The sequence below is a fragment of the Arachis ipaensis genome, chromosome B5 (assembly GCF_059453495.1).
Source record: "Arachis ipaensis isolate K30076 ecotype BB chromosome B5, ASM5945349v1, whole genome shotgun sequence".
NCBI classification, from domain to species: Eukaryota; Viridiplantae; Streptophyta; class Magnoliopsida; order Fabales; family Fabaceae; genus Arachis; species Arachis ipaensis.
Genome location: NC_142440.1, coordinates 78,146,000 through 78,169,012, shown reverse-complemented (window position 1 = coordinate 78,169,012; position 23,013 = coordinate 78,146,000). Strand labels below are relative to the sequence as shown.

The following is a 23,013-nucleotide window of genomic DNA, read 5'->3' as shown; positions in this document are numbered from 1 at the left end:
TTTTTGAATGGCCTCTTCTATAATGGGGACTTGCTTTTGATGGACGTAGACAGACTGCAGGGTCGGTAGGTGGTAGTTGGAGTAGAACTCGACTACCCAAGAAAGATTGACCTGCCTTGGCTGTCTCTATAGGAAATCCTATTGTCTTCGTGTAATCTGCGGCTCAACAAATGTAGCAACATGGTTTGGGAGGAGAAGAAGGTATTCGTTGTTGTAACTCCTTTCAGCCAGGATGGGGAACATCTGCTCACAGTAGCGATTGGGAAATCACTCAGTGTCCTTTGCTGGGAAGGCTTTTTCTTTATCATCAACATTTATAATCCTCTTAATTTTCTTTGTTGAGGGCTTAACCACAGTTGAAGAAAGTTCTGCCACTAATGCTCTTTTTGTACCTCTTCTTGCTGGTTGTTTGGGAGTAGCTTTCTCTTTTCCTTTCTTGGTGGCCATCCTAAAAAAGGAAAGAGAAAGTAAATTAAATTTAAAGGGATAGAGCAAGGAAGAGAACGGAAAAGGATGGTTATAAATGCACATTAAAAGGTAAAAGATGTTAACACACGCTCATGAGTACATGTGAAAACTCATTAATGGAAAATAGCTAGTGCATATGATGACAAGTGAATGCAAGGTGTTTATTGGCATGCCGGCAAAGGGCATGAGTAGCATAGATCAAGCATCACTTGTAAAAAACCATCACGTTTGTATTGACAATTAATTTCAATTAATACAATACTAAAGGGAATTTGTGAAAAGCAAGCATTGAATATTAGAGTAGAAAAATGTAGAGAAATTCATAATGCCATATGGACTTTTTCACAAACACATAGCATGCATGTAGAAAAAGCTTTTGAAAATAAGGATTTGAACATGCAAGTAATCCCTTAAAAAGCAATATATAATTGTCAAACAAATTTACAACAATCCACAAGCATATACTAATAAATAGTGACTCAAAAAAATTGATAACACCAAGTAAAAAGGAAAAAGAAGGAAAAAGAAAATACGAATAATGAAGGGAAAAAGAAAAGAAAAGAAGATGACATATAAAAATAAGAAGAATAATAGAAAAGTAAGGGGGGAAGGAGAAAGAAAAACCTTGTTAATGGGGATGAGAGAGAGTTAAAAGTGAGAAATAAGGAAGAAGGGAGGAAGGGAGGGAGAAGAAATAAGGAGAGAAAAGAGAAAATAGGATTTGGGGAGAAAATGATATGATAATTGGCAAATTAGTGAAAACTGTGCGCGCAAGCGACGCGGTTGCGTGGGGCACGCGGTCGTGCGACTTGCACTTAAACTCAATGATGCGATCGCGTCGGTCACGCGGTCGCGTGACCTGTTTTAGGCTAATGGCGCGAGGGTAGCCTCGCACTTGCACAACTCTCTGTTCAAAATCATATTAGTGCCAAATTTTGGGTGATGCGATCGCATGGGGCATGCGATCACGTGAGTGGTCAATTAGTGGGATACGACGCGGTCGCGTGGGCACGTGGTCGCGTGAGAGGGGCTGCGCGTCCAGCGCCAGTCCAGCACCACTCTAGCACAACTTTCGGTTGTGCACCCTTGTTACATTGAAATCCAGGTCACGCAGCCACATGGGGCACGCGGTCGCGTGGGAGGCCATTATTCCCATATGACGCAGTCGCGTCAGCGACGCGGTCATGTGGGACGATTTGTGCCATTGGCACGCCTCTAGCCCTGCTCCTGCGTAACTCTCTATTCATATTAAAATTGTCTCCCAGCTCCCTGCGACGCGGACGCGTCAATGAGACGGTCGCGTCGCGTGATTTTTTTTTTTATATATAAAGGTATGTAAATGCAGATGCACGAAATGTACTAATGAAGAGAAGAGTTATTGAATAAGAAAATTAAAAATAGGGAAAAGAACGATCATACCATGGTGGGTTGTCTCCCACCTAGCACTTTGCTTTAACGTTCGTAAGTTGGTGATGCCAGGGTATTTTGGCCAGTTTCACTGACTTTTTCTTTACTGTTTTTAGGGTAGTTTCATGCATTTCCTTAAGAAATAAGCTAGTTTTGGGTAGATATTCACTTACATCTTGATTCGAGCATACATTGTGCACCTTACATGATTTCATGAGGATTTTGCATGAATTTAATGACAAATTGGATGTTGCATTTCCCATGACTTGGATTAGAACTTTGATGCACTTTATTGCTTGATTTCAGGACAAAAGAAGCAAAGAAGAACCACATTAGTGGCTACATTAGTTACACTAACATTAACACTAACGTGAAATGGGAGTAACTTGCAAAGTTAATGAGAAAAGTAATTGCCAATAACGCTCTCGAAGCCATCATTGCCCACGTTAAGAGTCACGTTAACTAAGTTAACGTGAACTCTAACGTGGAAGAAAGGAAATGGAGCCAACGTTAGTGACACTTAACATTATCACTAACGTTGGACCAAGCTCATAAGTGGCCACATTAGTTGCCACGTTAACTTGGTTAACGTGGTCTCTAACGTTAAGAAGTAAAGGGGAAGCCAACGTTAGTGACATTAAACTTTATCACTAACGTTGGCCAAGTCACAATAAGCCACGTTAACTCCCACGTTAACCTAGTTAACGTGGAAGCTAACGTGAAGAAACAAGGTGGTCGACTAACGTTGGAAGGAACACACACAAGCCCCAATAAGCCACGTTAACTCCCACGTTAGTTAACGTGGAAGTTAACATGAAGAAGGGAGGAGATCGCCAACGTTAGTGACACCCAACATTGTCACTAACGTTGGAATGAGCCCACACAAGCCACTATGAGCCACGTTAACTCCCACGTTAACTTAGCTAACATGGAAGCTAACGTGGATAAGGGAATGATGAGCCAACGTTAGTGACACTCAACTTTGTCACTAACGTTGGAGATGGCTAGCATGGCCATGTTAGAGGCCACGTTAAGCTAGTTAACGTGGACTCTAACGTGAGAAATAGGGGCACATTGGAATGTTAGTGACAATGGTAAGTGTCACTAACGTTCTCGAAGGTTGGCAAGCCTACGTTAAAAGAGCCACGTTAACTATGTTAACGTGGACTCTAACGTAAGGAAGGGGGAGACTTCTCAATGTTATTGGAAAAAGCAAGTCCCAATAACGTGTGCGAAGGGCATAGAGGCAACGTTAGTGGCAACGTTTGTGCCACTAACGTTGAAGTTAACGTGGCTCTTACTTTGGTAAGGAACGTTAGTGAAAAAGGTGATTGTCACTAACGTTCTCGAACCCATATTTTCACTGAACGTTAACACCACTAACATCCTAAGCTAAAGTCTCTGCCCACTTCACACTTTCTCTCTGCAAGTAAAGCCAAGCCCAATGAAGAAGAGAAGTGCTTCAAACTCAAGATCCAAAGGTCCATACACAAGACTTTAAGAGCCAACTAGAAGAACAGAAGAGTAGTATATATAGGAGTAGCTTTGAATTAAATTGGAGGTTGGAAAATTATAGGGAGCCTCTTGGCATAGAACTACTCTCTGTATTTTACTTTCTCTGCACTTCTAGTTTCATAATGTATTCTCCATTTTTGTTTTCATTTTCTAGAGCTATGAACAACTAAACCCCTTTCATTAGGTTAGGGAGCTCTGTTGTAATTTGATGGATCAATACTAGTTTTCATTATTTTTCTTCTATCTTTTCTCTTGATTTTACTTGAAAGCTTTCGATCTTCATCCAATTGGGTAGTTATCTTGGAAAAGAAGCTATTCATACTTGGATCTCTTCTGAACCTTGAAAGAGGAATGAAGAGATCATGCTAGAAATGCTTTCTCATGCTGGACCAAATTGGGTTTGGATGGATATGTGACTATAATCCTCTCAACACTTGATTTGGAAAATGCATGTGGTATAATCAGTGACCATACTTCATTTCTTCTCATGAGCAATTGACCAAGGAATTGGCTATTGATCAAGATTTGAGAGATTGAATTACAACAAATTGTAATTGTAATTCGATCACTTAAGATTGCCAAGGAGATCAATGAGTGCATTGATTGCGGAAGAGATGAAAATGAAATTGATCCGGAGAATGCAACATCTCCTGAGCCCAATGAACTCCCCATTCCTGATCTTACCCATTCTCTTTAATTTCTGTCATTTACTTTTATGAGCAATTTCCCCATTCCCATTTAAGATTCTGCACTTTACTTTCCGTCATCTACGTTCAGCTCTTTATTTCTAGCATTTACTTTTCTGTTATTTACTTTCCCGCCATTTAATTTTCTGCAATTCTCAACTCAAATTCTGATTAGCTCAACTAGAACATTCCTCTAATTAAAGTTGCTTGATCAATCAATCCCTGTGGGATTCGACCTTACTCTATTGTGAGTTTTTACTTGACGATAAATTCGGTACACTTACCGAAGGAAATTTGTTATAAGACAAGTTTTCCATGCATCAAGTTTATGGCGCCGTTGCCGGGGATTGATTGTGCATCAACAATGATTAAACTGGAAGATAACTAGATTGAGCATTTTTGTTTTGTTTGATTTAATTTTCTGTTTGAGTAATTTACTTTCTATTTTAGTTAATTTCTTCCCTTCCCCCTACTTTTTCTTTGTTATTTACAATTCATTTCACTAACCCACTAACTGTTTGATATATTGCATCACTCACACTAACAGTAATTCTGACAGAAATACTTTCTGCATCTATTTTCCTTGCTTGTACTTGTTGGTTGTATGACAGGGAGAAGAAGCGGGGCTTCAACTTCCTTTGATTCTGAACCTGATAGGACCTTCTTGAGATTAAGAAGGGAAGCAAGAGGAAGAGGAGGAATACTTTGAACCAAACATGGAAGAAAACATGGAAAACCATCATGAAGAAGAGACTCACAACCATGGCGGAAGAGGTCGAGCAAATCATGCTGGGGAGGATAGAAGAGTTTTAGGTTCTTACATCAATCCAAACCCAGGAAACTATGGAAGTAGCATTCAAAAGCCAACCATCCACGCCAACAATTTTGAACTGAAGCCACAGCTCATCACCCTTGTTCAGAACAACTGTTCGTTCGGAGGGAGTGTCCAAGAGGACCCCAATCAACATCTAACCACCTTTCTGAGAATATGTGACACAGTGAAGTCTAATGGTGTTCATCCTGACGCCTATAGACTGCTCTTATTTCCATTCTCACTCAAGGATAAGGCAGCCAAGTGGTTGGAGTCTTTCCCGAAGGAGAGCTTGACAACTTGGGAAGATGTAGTGAACAAATTCTTAGCAAGATTCTACCCCCTCAACGAATCAATAGGCAGAGAGCTGAGGTTCAAACTTTCAGGCAACAAGATGGTGAGACTCTGTATGAAGCATGGGAGAGGTTTAAGGACCTGACAAGGAGGTGTCCACCTGACATGTTCAACGAATGGGTGCAGTTGCACATTTTCTATGAAGGGCTCTCTTATGAGTCAAAGAAGGCCGTAGACCATTCATCCGGAGGATCTTTGAACAAGAAGAAGACCATTGAGGAGGCCATAGATGTCATTGAAACTGTAGCAGAGAATGACTACTTCTATGCTTCCGAAAGAGGAAACACGAGAGGAGTGATGGAGCTAAACAATGTAGATGCTCTGGCTGACCTCACCAAGAAGATGGAGAGGAACCAAGTAGCAGCAATCTCCACTTCATCAACAACCCAAGAAGGAGTGAATGAAGAAGCAGAAGGTAGTCAGGAGCAAGCTAACTACATTGGGAATTCACCTAGGCAAAACCATGATCCATACTCCAAGACCTACAACCCTGGATGGAGGAATCACCCAAACTTTGGGTGGGGAAATTAACAAGACCAAAGCCTTGATCAAAGACGCCCAAATCCCAACAATGCAAGCCACCAACATTTCACATCTAGACCATATCAACACCCCAAGAACAACACCTCTCCAAATCCACATCAAAACCAAAATAACTTACCTCATCCTTCCACCTCTAATCACGATCTACAATCATTTGATGACAGACTCTCAAGGATTGAGAATCTACTTGAAGGCATAGGCAAAGAGATTCAAGATAGTAAAACGTTCCGCGAAGAAGTGATGTCCAATATGCAGAATCAGAATGCTGCCATCAAGAAACTTGAGACACAAATTGGCTACTTATTCAAGCAAATTTCCAGCCACAACCTTCGCAGCAATACTAGCTCAACACAAAGGAAGGAGTGTCAGGCTATCACCCTTCGGAGTGGGAAGGAACTGAAGGAAACCCCCCAGAAACCACAAGAAAAGGACTCAGATAAAGAGGAAGAAGAGCAGGATGGAGCTCAAGTTCCTAATCTGAGTTCACAAAAAGGGGAAGGAGTACTGAAGCCAGACGTACCAAGAGTCCCATATCCTCAGCAATTAAAGAAGAAGGGGGATGACAACCAGTTTTCGAGATTTTTGGAGATCTTCAAGAAACTACAAATCAACATACCCTTTGCTGAAGCAATAGAACAAATGCCACTCTACGCCAAGTTTTTAAAGGAGCTAATGACTAATAAAAGAAGATGGAAGAACAACGAGACTGTGATATTAACCGAAGAATGTAGTGCTATCATTCAGCACAAACTACCCCAGAAATTGAAGGATCCCGGGAGTTTTCAGATCCCTTGTATTATAGGGGAAATCACAGTGGAAAAGGCTCTTTGTGACTTAAGAGCCAGCATCAATTTGATGTCGGTAGCTATGATGAGAAAGATGAAGATTGAGGAAGCTAAACCAACAAAGATGGCCTTACAATTGGCAGACCGATCGTTCAAGTTCCCGCATGGCATCGTAGAAGATTTGCTGGTGAAAGTGGGAGATTTTATCTTCCCAGCAGACTTTGTAGTGCTGGACATGCAGGAGGAAGCCAAGGCTTCCATCATCCTGGGAAGGCCATTCTTGGCCACTGCTGGAGCTGTCATTGATGTACAAAAGGAGATCTCACCCTGAGATTACACAATGAAAAGATGACGATCAATGTGTTCAAGGCCATGAGTTACCCACCAGAGCAATTGGGAGAGTGTATGAGGTTGGACTCACTTGAAGATGCAGTGCAGGAAAGTTTGAAGAAGAAGAACCTGAAGGTTTAATAGAGGAGGAGTCTACGTTTAGTGAAGAGGTTGCAACAGTAGAGATTCAAATACAAGGTGCACCAAAGGAAGAGAATGAAAAGTCAAAAACACCCAAACTTAAACTCAAAGCACTACCACCCTCCCTCAAATATGCATACTTAGGAGAAGATGAAAATTACCCAGTAATCATAAGCTCATGCCTCAGCCAAGATCAAGAGGATGAACTACTCAAAGTACTGCGAAACCACAAAGATGCCATTGGATGGACTCTTGCTGACTTGAAAGGGATAAGTTCGGCCATATGCATGCACAAGATACTGCTGGAAGATGATGCCAAACCATCCATTCAATCCCAAAGGAGGTTGAACCAAATCATGAAGGAAGTGGTACAGAAAGAAGTTATGAAGTTATGGCAGGGAGGGGTAATATACCCAATCTCAGACAGCCCCTGGGTTAGCCTCGTGCATGTTGTCCCAAAAAAGGGAGGAATTACCGTGGTTCCCAATGAGAAGAACGAACTAATTCCTACAAGGACAGTCACAGGATGGCGGATGTGCATAGACTACAGGAAGCTCAATGAGGCTACACGAAAAGATCATTTCCCCCTTCCATTCATGGATCAGATGTTGGAAAGACTCGCAGGGCACGCTTATTATTGTTTTCTCGACGGTTTTTCAGGATATAACCAAATAGTGGTTGATCCCAGAGATCAAGAGAAAACCTCATTCACTTGCCCATATGGAGTGTTTGCCTACAGGCATATGCCATTTGGGCTATGTAATACACCTGCGACTTTCCAACACTGCATGCTTTCTATCTTTTCAGATATAATAGAAAAATTCATTGAAGTTTTTATGGATGACTTCTCGGTATTCAGAGATTCCTTTCCTAGTTGCCTACATCACCTCGCCTTGGTATTGAAAAGATGCCAAGAGACCAATCTGGTCTTGAACTGGGAGAAATGTCACTTTATGGTGACAGGAGGAATAGTCCTTGGTCACAAAGTTTCTAACCAAGGCATTGAGGTTGACAGAGCCAAAGTAGAACTTATTGAAAAACTACCTCCACCCAGTGATGTCAGGGCAATTAGGAGCTTTTTAGGGCATGCTGGTTTTTACAGAAGGTTTATTAAAGATTTTTCAAAGATAGCCAAGCCCTTAAGCAATCTCATTGTATCTGATACACTATTTATCTTTGATGAAACATGCATGTTAGCCTTTGAAAATTTGAAAATGAGGTTGTCCTCTACTCCTATCATTTCCCTACCTGATTGGAATTTACCATTTAAATTGATGTGTGACGCATCTGATTTTGCAGTTGGGGCAGTGTTGGGACAGAGGAAAGATAACTTAGTCCATGTGATATACTATGCGAGCAAAGTCCTTAATGATACTCAAAGAAATTATACCACTACTGAAAAGGAGTTGCTGGCAATAGTTTTTGCATTTGACAAGTTTAGATCGTACCTCATTGGTGCTAAAGTGATTGTTTTTACAGATCACACAGCACTTAAATATTTGTTTGCCAAGCAAGAATCAAAGCCAAGACTAATAAGATGGATCTTATTGTTGCAGGAATTCAATATTGAAATCAGAGATAAGAAAGGAGTGGAGAACAAGGTAGCAGATCACCTATCCAGGATTCCTTATGATAAAGGTGGAACACCTGATACAAGTGTGAACGAGTTCTTCCCTGATGAGCAGTTGATGATAGTTCACAAAGCACCATGGTTCGCAGACATTGCCAACTTCAAGGCAACTGGGGCATTGCCTCCAAAGATCAATAAACATCAAAAAAGGAAGCTCATGAATGATGCAAAGTACTTTGTCTGCGATGAGCCATATCTATTCATGAAGTGTTCAGATGGAATCCTTAGAAGATGTGTTTCGGAAGAAGAAGGACGAGAGGTCCTATGGAATTGCCACGGCTCATGCTATGGAGGCCACTTTGGAGGGGATAGAACTGCAGCTAAGGTGTTACAAAGCGGATTCTTTTGGCCCACTCTTTTCAAGGATGCCAAAGAACTAGTAAAGAGCTGCAATGAATGCCAAAGATCTGGAAACTTGCCTAAAAGAAATGAGATGGCACAAAATTTCATCTTGGAACTGGAATTGTTTGATGTGTGGGGAATCGATTTCATGGGACCATTCCCAACCTCATATGCAAACAAGTACATCCTGGTAGCAGTGGATTATGTTTCCAAGTGGGTAGAAGCTATTTCAACCCCAACGAATGATAACAGTGTAGTCATGAACTTCCTCAGGAAGAATATCTTTAGCCGGTTTGGAGTCCCACGAGCACTCATCAGTGATGGAGGGAGCCATTTTTGTAATAAACCACTAGAAGCTCTTCTCCTATGATATGGGGTAAAACACAAGGTAGCCACGCCCTACCATCCCCAAACAAGTGGACAAATTGAGATATCCAACAGAGAGCTAAAGAGGATCCTAGAAAAGACTGTGGGTGCATCAAGAAAGGATTGGTCGAAGAAGCTGGATGATGCTCTTTGGGCATACAGAACAGCATTCAAAACACCACTGGGAATGTCCCCATATCAACTAGTGTATGGGAAAGCTTGTCATTTACCACTGGAGCTGGAACACAAGGCTCTCTGGGCTATCAAGATATTAAATTTTGACAGCATTGCTGCTGGTGCAAAAAGGATCTTACAGCTGCAAAAGATGGAGGAATTCAGGTCACAAGCCTATGAAAATACCAAGATGTATAAAGAGAAGGCAAAGAGAAGACATGACCTGCATCCTGCACCCAGGAGTTTCGAAAAGGGGCAGCGAGTACTCCTTTACAATTCCAAATTGAGACTATTCCCAGGAAAACTCAAATCAAGGTGGTCCGGACCCTTTCTTGTCACAAAAGTTTCACCATATGGACACATCGAAATCATGGATGAAGGTTCAGAGAGGACTTTTACAGTGAACAGACAAAGACTCAAGCATTATCTAGGCAACATGGGGAAAAACCCCAGAGTGAATTACCATCTCAAGTAAAGGAGGAACCGTCGAGCTAGCGACGATAAAAGAGCGCTCTGTTGGGAGGCAACCCAACCTCAGGTAGTTTCCTTTTCATCTTTATTTCAATAAGTATCGCAAGTTGTTTCCCCTGTATTGCGAGGAGCTAAGTTTGGTGTTCCACACCAAAACAATTCGGGGTTCCATATTCAATAACCACAGACAATGGCACCCAATTCACAGATGCAGGCTTCAGAAAACTAGTAGCCGACTTGAATATAAAGCACCAGTACACCTCCGTCGAACATCCACAAGCCAATGGGCAGGCCGAAGCTGCTAACAAAGTCATATTGGCTGGATTAAAACGGAGATTACAAGATGCAAAGGGAGCCTGGGCAGAAGAGCTTCCACAGGTCCTGTGGGCATACCGAACAACGCCACATTCCACCACGAAGGAATCCCCCTTCCAATTAGCATACGGAATAGAGGCGATGGTTCCAGTAGAGATTGAAGAAGGGTCACTTAGAGTAGTTCACTACAATGAGGGAGCAAACCCCCAACTCCAGAGAGAAGAGCTCGACTTGTTACCCGAAATCCAAGAAAGAGCCCGGATCAGGGAAGAAGCTCTAAAACGCCGAATGGCTTCCAGATATAATCAAAAGGTAGTGCCAAGAAGTTTTGCAGAGAATGATCTCATCCTAATTCGAAATGATATTGGAACAATTCAACCAGGAGAGGGAAAGCTGGCAGCAAACTGGAAAGGACCCTACCGAGTTGTAGAAGTACTCGGAAAGGGCTACTACAGACTGTCCAAACTCGATGGACGAGAGCTTCCCAGGTCATGGCACGCCTGCAACCTCAGAAGGTACTACAGTTAGAAAGGATAAAGGATCTCATCATTGGACGCACTGTTTTTCCTGAAAAGGTTTTTTAATGAGGCACCAAGTTGAGACTCAGACAATCCCATATGTATATATTTGCATTCTTTCTTTGAATAAAATACATTTTAGATATTCTACAAAGATTTCAAGATGCATTAATCTGAAGTATTCATCGTCCGATTATAAAGCAACAGATCGGCAGAAAGTGAAAAACCATTTCACTGCACGATCACGACAAAGACAACCGTCCGATAAAGGTGAAAACGCGATTCACCCAAAGGACGATCTAGAGATGAAAACCACTTTCTACAAATTGGCAAAGATGAACACAGAATAATGTAAGAAGTTATCGAAAGTGATCTAAAAAAGAGCCTGACGAGGTCTTGCGGATTGCTAAAATAATAACTTAAAGACTGGCCGACGTTGAGAAGTCGGACCAAGTCAACCCAAGTTATAAGTAAACCCTGGAAAGAGGTCTGGCCAACCCTATTAAAGAGGATTACTTTAACTTAGAAGGGCTCGACATAAAAAAGTTAGCCCAAAATTAAAAGTTATCAAAATAGTCCCTGAAAGAGATCTGACAAAGATCCAAGAAAGAGGACTACAAAAATAACCTAAAGGAGACCGGTATAACCAAGTCGGACTCCTACTACTTAAAAGTTATCAAAATAGTCCCTGAAAGAGATTTGACAAAGATCCAAGAAAGAGAACTACAAAAATAACTTAAAGGAGACTGGTATAACCAAGTCGGACTCCTACTACTTAAAAGTTATCAAAATAGTCCTTGAAAGAGATCTGACAAAGATCCAAGAAAGAGGACTACAAAAATAACTTAAAGGAGACCGGTATAACCAAGTTGGACTCCTACTACTTAAAAGTTATCAAAGTAGCCCCTGAAAGAGATCTGACAAAGATCCAAGAAAGAGGACTATAAATAACTTAAAAAAGACCGACCTAATGAAGTCAGACTCCTACAACTGGAAAGTCATAAAAGTAATCCCTGAAGGAGACCTAGCAAAGGTCCAAGACACAGGATTACGAGAATAGCTTAGAAGGGGACCAACGAAAGCATACAAATCAAAGAAACCAAAGAAACAAGTTGGACCCCTACAACCATGACCTCAAAGGATTCAAGCTACAAATAACATGACAAAAATAACCCAAGAAGGTCGAGCCGCAAGATTTCAACATCAGCAGAAAACAGAAAAGATGCCTAGACAAAAGATTACTTTTTACAGAGTTATAAGGCCTCGAAAGGCCACCAAAGACTACTATCAAAAAGATAGCAGGCTATTGTTTGTTTTTCAAAATAAAAAGTTGCTAGATAAGCAACTAAGAAGTATCAGCAAATAAATAAAAGAGTTCTAAAAAGCCCACAAGCCGGGCCAACTACACAAAATTTTAAGAAAAGATCAACAAGCATCAGGGGCTTTCTTGACAGCATCAGGACAAGGAGAAGGAGGGCGAGTCTGGATCGGCACAGCATCCACAGTTCCATCCTCCCGATTCAGGATCTGGCAATCCGGGTCGGGCACAGCGGGGGGAACCAAAGAGGTCGGCACTTTGGTAGAAGACACAGGAGGAACGACATCATCATCATCACCCTCATCATCAGGAACAATCTTACCATCCCTGACAATATTATCCAGGCTAAAAAGGGTAAGGTCGGCCTCGAGAGCAATGACCCGAACTTGATCCTTCAAGTTCTCATAAGCAGCAGTCACGCTGCCAATGAGATGACCCTGAAGCTCAGAATAATCTTCCCGGGCATGGTCGAGCTCCTCCCTCAGGCGCAGCACCTCTCGATAAGAGGTAACATAACTATCCTTATGCATCAGGACTACGTCCTCAGCCAATCTCAAAGAAGCCGCCAATGACTGGGAACTCGCCTCCTCATTCTTCAAGTCCTTCTCCAGCTTGGCTACCTTCGTCTCAAGCTCCTCCTTCAGCTCCTTCATTCGATCAAACTCCTGTTTTGCCTCCTCCATAAACGCTTTAGTAGCGTGGAGAGGGAGATTCTGAGCAGTTCGATATATGGCAGCCGACATGTACGCCATCTTCACATTATTTTGGGCCATGAATTCCAAGTGATGGAGGATAGACACAACGTCCATGGAGAGAGTGCAATAAGGACCGATTTGTTGATCCACGAACTCAATAGCATTAAAATCTGGAGCATCGAGGTCAAAGGGCTCAGCAGGCTTTTGTTTTTTATTGGGAGGAGCAACAGAAGGAGCAGCAGAGGTGACGTGAGGATCTGCCAAACGAACTCGGGGTGTAGGGATCACCTTCTTCACCCCGGCAGAACTCTGCACCGATGGCTTCTCGCGCACTTGGGAGGATCCCTCCCCAGCCGCCTGGGCAGCAGCATTTCTGGCAGCAGTCGCCCTCTGCGCCCTCTTATAAGCTTTCATGGATTCATTATTCTTCATGGCCTCTGCAAACAAAACAGAAAACTCAGCTACAAGTCGAATAAGTCGGAAAAGACAGCTACAAGCAACATAAACAAAATAATAAAAGAAACACAAGATACCCTGTTCAGTTTGAAGAAGAGCAGGATTGGTTAGAAATTTCTTTGTGTCAAGATGGGGAGGTTGACCCCAGCGTTCTTCCAAGATAGTCACAAAGGCTCGCTCAGCCTCATCCAACATTTCCCACGAATACCTGGAGACCCTCACATCTTTTTGCCATTCCAAGGGAAAAGCAGGTTCGTCATTCTCATCTAGAAAAAAGGGTCGAGTTCCTTCAATAGCTCGGACCTTGAAAAAGTAGTTTTTAAAATCATGGAACAACTCGTCAAACATGGAAAAAACTTTTTTCCCCTGGGTAGAACGAAAGGAGACCCAGGCCGACTTCTTTTTTACTACACCGGGCTTAGTCAAGACAAACAGATAGAAAAAGAGAGATTGGGAAGCAGGAATACCAAAACCATCGCACAGCAATTGGAAAAATTTTATGAAACCCCAGGAATTGGGGTGAAGTTGAGAAGGGGCAACATTACAAGACCATAACAGGTCGGTTTCAAATGGAGTAAAAGGAAGGGTAATACCCAGTTGACCAAAGAAAAAATCGTAAGCATAAAAGAAGGGGCGATTGTCAACAACTCGAGTCGAGAAGCAGACTCTCTCGTCAGAAGAAGGAGGAACAAGCTCGTAGTTCTTCTCATCACCAGAATCACTACAGACACTATGAAACTGCCTAAGCTGAGCACAAAACTCAGAATCAACCAGCGAGACACACATGAGAACCATGGAGTCCACCCAATCGACCATACCCGCAGGGACTTGGGAAGGCATCTCTACAATGTTATTTCGGGAAGACATGAGGTCAACTAAATCCTACAAAAAGAAAAAAAGAATGGATTACTCAAAAACATCTCGGACAGAGGGCAAAACATCTCGACGGGCGGATAAACAAAAAGGGAAAACCCCAAGACTCAAGACAAAGGTCTTGGGACATCCCTTGGAGGCAGTAAACAGGCAAGGTTTTCAAGTTATATCTACGGCCTACATCCCAGCACTCATCAAAATAAAATCCAGAAAGAAAACAAAAGAAAGCAAAAATGCAAAAGGTCCACTCTCATACAGTTTATCAGAAGAAAGCACTATTTCTACAGTTTATCAGAAATGGCCAAGCGGAAAGGCGTAAACTTTTTCGAAATCAAGCAAAAAATCATCAGCAAAGAACAAACACCAACACCGAGCATACCAAACAGAAATCATCAAAGACACAGCCTTTTTTCCAGAATCAAACAAATTATCATCAAAAGTACAAACGAGAAATAACATGCAGAAGCCCTAGGCACATTAAAGCAATAGGAAAGGCGAAAAGATTCTTACAAAAGGATGAGAAAACTTCAGAGCACGCATTACGACAGTAACCAGGCACAATAAAAGCAGAAAGATCCAAACTTCCCTCAAAGCAAAATCGCAACTTAATTACAAAAAGCCAAAGCAGCGAAAGAGAAAGAAAGTACAAATGGAACTCACCTAGAGAAGAGAAAAGCTTCAAGGAGATGTAAAAATGAAAGTTGTCCCGAGAATCGACAAGCGACGCCGCAACGTAGGAAAAGAAGAATCATAGGCAAAAAACAGAGAACGAGAAAAATGGAGGAAAATGGTGAAGAAGTTACGAAAGAGAAAAGAAGAGAAACCGTTTCTAAGTTTTCAAAAGTCAAAATAAAGAGCCAAAGGAAAAACGGGGCAATTAATATTAATTAGGGTATTAAACCCTCGCAAGTTCCCCAGGACAAAGCGCTAATACAAAAGCGCGCTCTTTTAGAGAAAAAACATTCTACATTCAAAAGATTCTACAAAAGGAAGAAATCGACAAAATGCTTGAGTTCGGCTTCGTTAGAGAAGGACCGAAGTCAAAGACTCGACCTCAACAAAAAGACCGAGCTCAAGCAGGGGCACTGTTCATACCCTGGGTCAAGTTACCCGACCCGGGATGATTGGCGACAAAGCGACCGACCTCTTCAAGTCAGGCTATTCGACCTCTTCTCAAAGAGGTCGGCCAAATCGACAGGAAAGCCCAATAAAGGGCCCAAATAGAGGAACACGACCCAAATCCATAGGCCGTCCAAGCCTATAGAGATAAGGGCGGTTCCCTTGAAGATAAGCTGACCTCAACTCAAAGATAAAGATAAGATAAGATAACTAACTTATATTATCTAGAAAGGTCACTCTACAACCACTATAAATACACTGGAGCACCCAGGTATAACTCATACTCTGATTCTACAAAAAACCTGCTTAATACCCATGCTAACTTAAGCATCGGAGTCTCTTGCAGGTACCCCCCACCTTCCGGTGACGAAGGATCAACAGTACAGCCAATCCAACAAATCAGACGCACCCGCTCCGGACGTCATTCACCGACTGGACACGTCGGCTCCGACCAGTATAGAAGATCTCGTCCGAGATCGACCTCCAGTTTCAGGTAACCCTCGGAACAGATTGACTAAAGGGTCTCTCACGTAAGCCATTGATGAGGCCCATAATGGCTGCTTCTGTTGGAAAATTTTGTTTATCCAAACATGCCTTGTTGAATCTTTCCATGTAATTGCGAAGGCTTTCCAGATCTCCTTGCTTGATCCCTAGTAGACTTGGGGCATGTTTAGTTTTATCCTTCTGGATGGAGAATCTGGCTAGGAATTTTTTAGCCAGGTCGTCAAAGCTTGAGATGGACTTGGGGGGCAGGTTGTCGAACCACTTAATTGCCGTCTTTGGCAGAGTAGTGGGGAAGGCTTTACACCGAGTTGCGTCTGAGGCGTCAGTGAGATACATCCTGCTTCAGAAATTTCTAAGATGATGGCCGGGGTCTGTCGTGCCATCGTATAGAGTCATGTCAGGAAGTTTGAAGTCTTTTGGGATTTTGGCCTTCATAATCTCCTTGGTGAACAGGTCTTGGTCTTTGCGGGAGCTATCTTCGTGGCTGGATCTGGTATTTTTAGCTTTGAGATCGGCTTCGATCTTTAAGAGCTTTTCCTCTAGTTCACGACGTCGCCTAGCTTCCCTTCATAGGTCTCTCTCAGCTTCCCGTTGATACTCGACCTCTTTTTTGAGTTATTTTAAGCGGTCCTGAAGTGCCTCCATGGTTTCCGTGTTTGGTGAATTCTTGTCTTTGTTAGGTTGAGAAGTGTCGTCTATTGTGACCTCCGCATTCTTATGCGGCGTTCTGTTCTCCAAATCAGAGTTGTGGTCATTGTCAAGGTTGTCCACCATGATGATGGGATGACTTTCAGGTCCCCGGCAACGGCGCCAATGTTCCAAGGGTTACCTGAAACTGTGGGTCGATCTCGAACGAGATCTTCTTTGCTGATTGGAGATGACGTGTTCGGTTTGTGAACGGCGGCCGGGAATGTCGTGTCCGACTTGTTGAGCTGGCGATGCTGCTGATCCTTTGTCACCAGAGGGTGGTGGAACCTGCAAGGGACTCCGATGCTTAAGTTAGAAAGGGTATTAAGCAGGTTTTTAGTAGAATTAGAGTATGAGTTATACCTGGGTGCTCCAGTGTATTTATAATGATGAAGAGTGACCTTTCTGGAGATAAGATAGTTATCTTATCTTATCTTATCCTTGAGTGAGGTCATCTTATCTTCAAGGGAACTGCCCTTATCTCTGTAGGCTTGGACTGCCTTTGGATTTGGGTCGTGTTCCTCTGTTTGGGACCTATTTGGGCTTTTCCTGGCAATTTGGCCGAGCTCTTTGAGAAGAGGTCGGATAATCCTGACCTGAAGAGGTCGGTTGACTTGTCGTCTAAACATCCCGGATCGGACAGTTCGAGCAAGGGTATGAGCAGGAGCAAAGACAAGTCTAGCTTTTGGAGTTTCAAAGTCATGCAAACAATCATTGTCAAAATTAAAAGGAATGTCCGCAACCAAGAGGTTGCTCAAAGGTTTAGTAGTTTTAGAAAAATTCTTTATAAATATTCTATAAAATCTTGCATGTCCCAAGAAACTCTAGATTGCCTTTGCATTAGTGGGTGGTGGTAATTTTCCAATTACCTCCATCTTAGCTTTATCAACTTCAATTCCTTTACTTGAAATACAGTGTCCAAGAATAATACCTTCAATTACCATAAAATGAAATTTTTTTGCAATTCAAAACAAGCTTTGTTTCTTGGTACCATTTCAAGACCAAGGAAAGGTCTCACAGGCAAAAATCAAAAGAATTACCAAATACAAAAAAATCATCCATAAATACCTCAATGAACTTTTCAACCATGTCAAAAAATATGAAAAGCATATACTTCTAAAAAGTTGCTAGGGCATTACACAGTCTAAATGTCATCCTCTGGTAAGTAAATACCGCGAAGGGGAATCTAATTATAGCCAGAATATCCATCTAGAAAATAGTAAAAAGCATGACCGGCAACCTCTCAAGCATCTGATCAATGAAAGGCAAGGGAAATTGATCCTTTCTTATTGCATTATTGCGCCTTTTGAAATCAACACACATACGCCACCATGTGACAGTCCTTGTGGGAATAAGCTCATTCTTCTTATTCTTGATCACTGTCATCCCTCCTTTCTTGGGAACCGCTTGCACAGGACTCACCCACAGACTATCCGAAATTGGGTAAATTATCCTGGCTTCCCAAAGCTTTATTACTTTTTTTTGGATCACCTCTTTTATGGTTGGATTTAGTCACCTTTGTGGTTGCAGCATCGGTTTAGTATCATCCTCAAGCAAGATCTTGTGCATACACTTAGCTAGACTAATCTTTTTCAAATCACTAATGGTCCATCCAAGAGTCGTTTTATGACTCTTGAGCACTTCAAGTAGTGCTTCCTCTTCTTCATGCCTCAAAGAGGAGCTAATGATCACTGGATAAGAATCATGTTCGCCTAGGAATGCATACTTCAAAGAGGGAGGCAAGGGTTTCAACTTAAGCTTCGGAGGCCCTTCCCCTTTGGAGGTAGTGAGTCATCAATCTCAAGTAAATCATCCTCTAAAGGGGGTTCTAAAACCTCATCAGGCTCTTCAGCTTCAAGAACCTCATGAATTAATGGCTGAATAAGATCAACTCTCACACACCCCTCAGAATTTGGAAAAGGAATCTTAATAACTCTTTCATGAACTTGGCATAAAGAGACATTTTTTCAAGGGCCTCTACAAAAGGAATGTTAATCTGAAGCTTCCTGAAGCCTTTAAAAATCTGGGAAATTGCTTGTCTTTGGAGGCCTTCTGAAACCTTTAAGGATATGGTATATTGGGCTTGTACTCGGGTGCTTTAGGCAACACCGGATATTTCTCAAGATCAACCAGAAAAGGGTTATCTAGGTGTCTTGGAGGGGTGTTCTCTTCCTTGCTCTTATCCTCCTCATGAGCTTTTTTTTCAACCTCCTCATTAACCTTTGCTTTTGAACCTGCTACCTTACCACTTGTCAGATGAATGGCCTTGCATTCTTCCCTTGGATTAGGCACTGTATCACTAGGAAGAGTATTAGGAGGCCTCTCAAGTGCTTGCTTGCTCAACTGACCCACTTGAATCTCCAAGTTTCTGAGTGAAGCTCTGGTTTTCTGCATAAAACTATGAGTAATCTTGGAGATTTCTGTAACAATAGGTTCTAAGTCAAATTTCTGAGGCTGAAAAGGTGCTTGTTGTGGTTGAGAGGGCAGAAATTGGTGGTTGTTGAAGTTGTTCTGATTGAAATTGCCCTGAGAATTGTTGCCAAAAATTCTGTTGCCTCTGTAATTGATTTTTCCAACCAAAATTAGGGTGATTCCTCCATCCCAGATTATAGGTCTTAGAAAAAGGATCATTGTTGGGGGTTTAGAAAAATTTCTCATGTAATTAACCTATTCAGGGGGAAATTGGCCATTATCATAACTCTCACCTTGAGGGAAGCCACCACTGATGTCAAAGGATGTATATTAAGTATTGATGGCTGAGACTTGCATCCCACTCAAGTGTTGAGTAATAGCATTAATCTATTGAGACATGGCCTTGTTCTGAGCAAGAATGGCATCCAAAGCATCTAATTCCATGACTCCTTTTCTCACAGAGGTCTTCTCAGAAGATTATAGGTACTGGTTGTTAGCAACCATCTCAATCATATCAAAAGCTTCCTCAATAATCTTTTTCTTGTGAAGAGACCCACCTGTAGAATTATCCAGAGGTATTTTGGCAGCTTCAGTGACTCCATTATAGAATATCTGTAACTGAATCTAGTCTGAAAACATGTCAGGAGGACACTTTCTGAGCATCATCTTGTATCTCTCCTAGGCTTCATAAAAGGATTCACCCTCTCTCTACCTGAAAGTCTGATCATCAGTCCTCAGCTTAGTCAGCTTTTGAGGTGGAAAGAACTTGGTTAAGAATCTATTAACGAACTTATCCCAAGTATCCAAGCTCTCCTTGGGCTGTTCATCTAGCCACTGCTTGGTTCTGTCCTACACAACAAACAGAAAGAGAAGTAATTTATAGCCATCTGGATGAACTCTATTGGTCTTCACAGTGTCACAAATCTGCAGGAAATTAGAGATAAACAAGTTTGGGTCTTCCTGCGGGAGTTCATGAAACTGACAATTCTGTTGCACCAGAGAGATGAGCTGAGGCTTCAGCTCAAAGTTGTTGGCAGCCACAGGAGGTACAACAATGCTATTGCCATAGAATTTGGGGCTAAGAGCAGTGTATGAGCCCAATGTCCTTGTAGGTTGCTCATGCATATTATGAGCATTGAGACCATGAGGATTAACAACATTGTTATTATTGTTTGGATCCATAGTAGATCATTTAGCTTCTTTTTCAAAATTATTCTTGAGATTCTCAGCAGCTTTGTAAGCTCTAGCCTGCTGTAACTTCCTTCTCAGAGTCCTCTCAATCTTAGGATCAAATTCTAGAAGAGATTTTTTGTTCCTATTCCTGCTCATAAACAAATAGAAAACAAGCAAAAGTGGGAATCTCAATGTCAGAGTGAAGAGAATTTCCAGTGAGGTAACCTAAGTACAAGAAGTAAAATAAAATAAACTAAATAAAATAATACTAGAGTTTCAAAATTTATTAAGGAAAAATATGATGAAAATTTCAAAAATAATGAAAGAAAAAAATAAATAGGAAAAATAAAACAAAGAAACTAAGAGGACACCAAATTTAATTTCAAAATTAAAGGGAAGAATTTTAAAATAATTAATTCAAAATTTTCGAAAAAAATAAAAAGAAAATTAAACAAAATTAAAGTAAAACGTCTAATCTTAGGGATCAAACAACGGTTAGTTGTTAATCATAGTCAATCCCCGGCAACGACGCCAAAAACTTGATGCGGATTTTCAAACCACAAACTAACCGGCAAGTGCACCGGTCGTACCAAGTAATACCTTAGGTAAGTGAGAGTCAAATCCCACGAGGATTGATGGCCCAAGCAACAATGATTGAGTGATTCACTTAGTCAAACAAGCAAAAAGAGGTGTTTTGTGTTCAAAAACATTAAACAATAATTCAGGAATTAAGAACGCAAATAATAGCTTCAGTGTGAAAAGTATATGAGAAACAGTTAATGTTTCAGAGTTGTTTATTTTTCCGAATTAACCACTCTTACCAACTACCTTAATCATGCAAGATTTAAGTCATGACAAACTTTATTTGATTAATTTCTAATTTCTTAGTGATTTAATATCTTCTAATCTAATTAACCACCAATTCTTTGGTCACTTAATGTATGTTAGAAGTTTAGGTCCAATTCTAGTTTATTAGCCCCATAAACCCTAATTATCCAAATATAAGATGATTATATGATACGTATCACATTAAGTCTAGGCAATTAAAGATTTAGGAGGAGTTACCTTCAAGATATTATTCCGGTGAGTTAACTTTTTCAAGAATCAACAAGAATTCACGTAGAAAAAGAGCTATCTTCCAATGTACTCAAATTCATAAGATAAAGAAAGGAAGTAATCCTAAATTAGTACATTGATTGAAAGTATATTGATAATAATATTAATTCATAGAATAAACAAAGCTCCTAACCTTAATAGAGGAGGTTTAGTTGCTCATGGCTCAGAGAAAACTAGGGTTCCTAAAAGTGTGTGAAGTGCAGAATGAGGAAAAGAGGAAAAAAGGATAAGAGCCCGAAGGGCTGAATCTTTTTCCCTTTTATATCTAGCCTAATTGATTTGAAACTAAAATAAAATAATCTACACAAAGCCCAAAATATTGTGTTTTGTTTTAACTTTAAATGAAAATAAAATAAAAGAAATTAATTATTAACAAAAGATTCAGCTTCAAAACCCTTCTTTGGAATTCGGATTTGTGCTACTGGCGCTAAACACCAGGCTCGGCATTTAGCATCACTGAGGCAGAGAAGATTTGTGGCGTTATTGTCTTCCTGGCGCTAAACGCCATGCTCAGTGTTTAGCACCACTAGCGTGAGGTCCTTGCACGAGTTACGAAGCAACTGGCGCTAAACACCAGGTCGGGGCATTTGATGAGTGGATATTTTATACACTTTTTGCATCATTTTCATATAGTTTTTGTTATGTTTTGTTTAAGTTTCATTATGTTTTCATAGGTTTTAGTGCAAAATTCACATTTTTGGATTCTACTTTGAGTTTTTGTATTTTATGATAATTTCAGGTAAATTTTGGCTGAAATTGAGGAGCTTTGGAAAAGTCTGATTCAGAGACAGAGAAAGGACTGCAGATGCTGTTGGATTCTGACCTCCATGCACTCGAAGGAGCATTTATGGAGCTAAAAAAGTTCAAATGGCACGATCTCAACGGCCTTGGAAAGCTAACATCCAGAGCTTTCTAGCAATATATAATTGTCTATATTTTGCTCTGGGAATGAAGGCCCAAAACTGGCATTCAACGCCAGCTACCAACCCATTCCTGGTGTTGGACGCCCAAAAGGGAGCAGCTGGTGCCCAACGCGTAAAAAGGAGCCCAAAGCCAGCGTCCAATGCCCCAGAGGAGTACCAAGTCATGGAGACATCCCAAGTTCAGCCCAAATACTCACCAAGTGGGTCTGGAAAGAGGATTTTTGCACTACAATACTAGTTAATCTTATTTCTGTAAACCCTAACTATTAGATTAGTATATAAAGGAAAAGATCACCCTTGTTAGGATCTTCTTCCTCCCCCATTCAAATACATTATTACTTTCTGTAAGCTATGAGTCACTAACCTCCTAGGTTAAGGTTAGGAGCTCTGCTGATTCTTATGAATTAATTATATCACTCTTCTATTTCAATCTGTGCTTGATTCCATTCTAAGATGTATCTTTGTTCTTCTTCCTAATGAATTAGGAGTGTAACTTGACCGTCATCCCTATTCTACATGGGTTTGTGCGAGTCCTTGACGGGATAGTATTGAACCACAAGCTTGATTATATATCTCTTAGACGGCTAATCCACGACTTCGTTGGGGACTTGGAGACATCAGTTCAGCCGAGTTATGGGGCGATTAGGGCCTTTGTGGTAGAGGCTTGAATCAAGACGCAGCGTTCTCTGATCCAGAAGATCCAACATTGCCGGTGGCACTTTGAGTAGGATCACCATGGGAATGGACTGCAGGAGCTTCACCCCCGTTCAGATTGGATGACCACTGACCTCGCGTTTGATCTGAAGTAGAGGAGACTAATGACCACTGACCTGTCGTTAGTCACTTACAGCCTGCCAGGGAATGAATTATCAGAAGTTGAA

The 23,013-nt window shown here is 41.3% G+C and overlaps 1 non-coding gene across 1 annotated transcript; it reads right to left on the bottom strand.

The window, feature by feature from the left end:
* Positions 1 to 5,244: 5,244 nt before the first annotated feature.
* On the bottom strand, positions 5,245 to 5,348 carry LOC148564699 (small nucleolar RNA R71). Its single transcript, XR_015884067.1, has one exon. It is a non-coding gene; the product is annotated as a small nucleolar RNA R71 (small nucleolar RNA).
* Between the last annotated feature and the right edge of the window lie 17,665 nt (positions 5,349 to 23,013).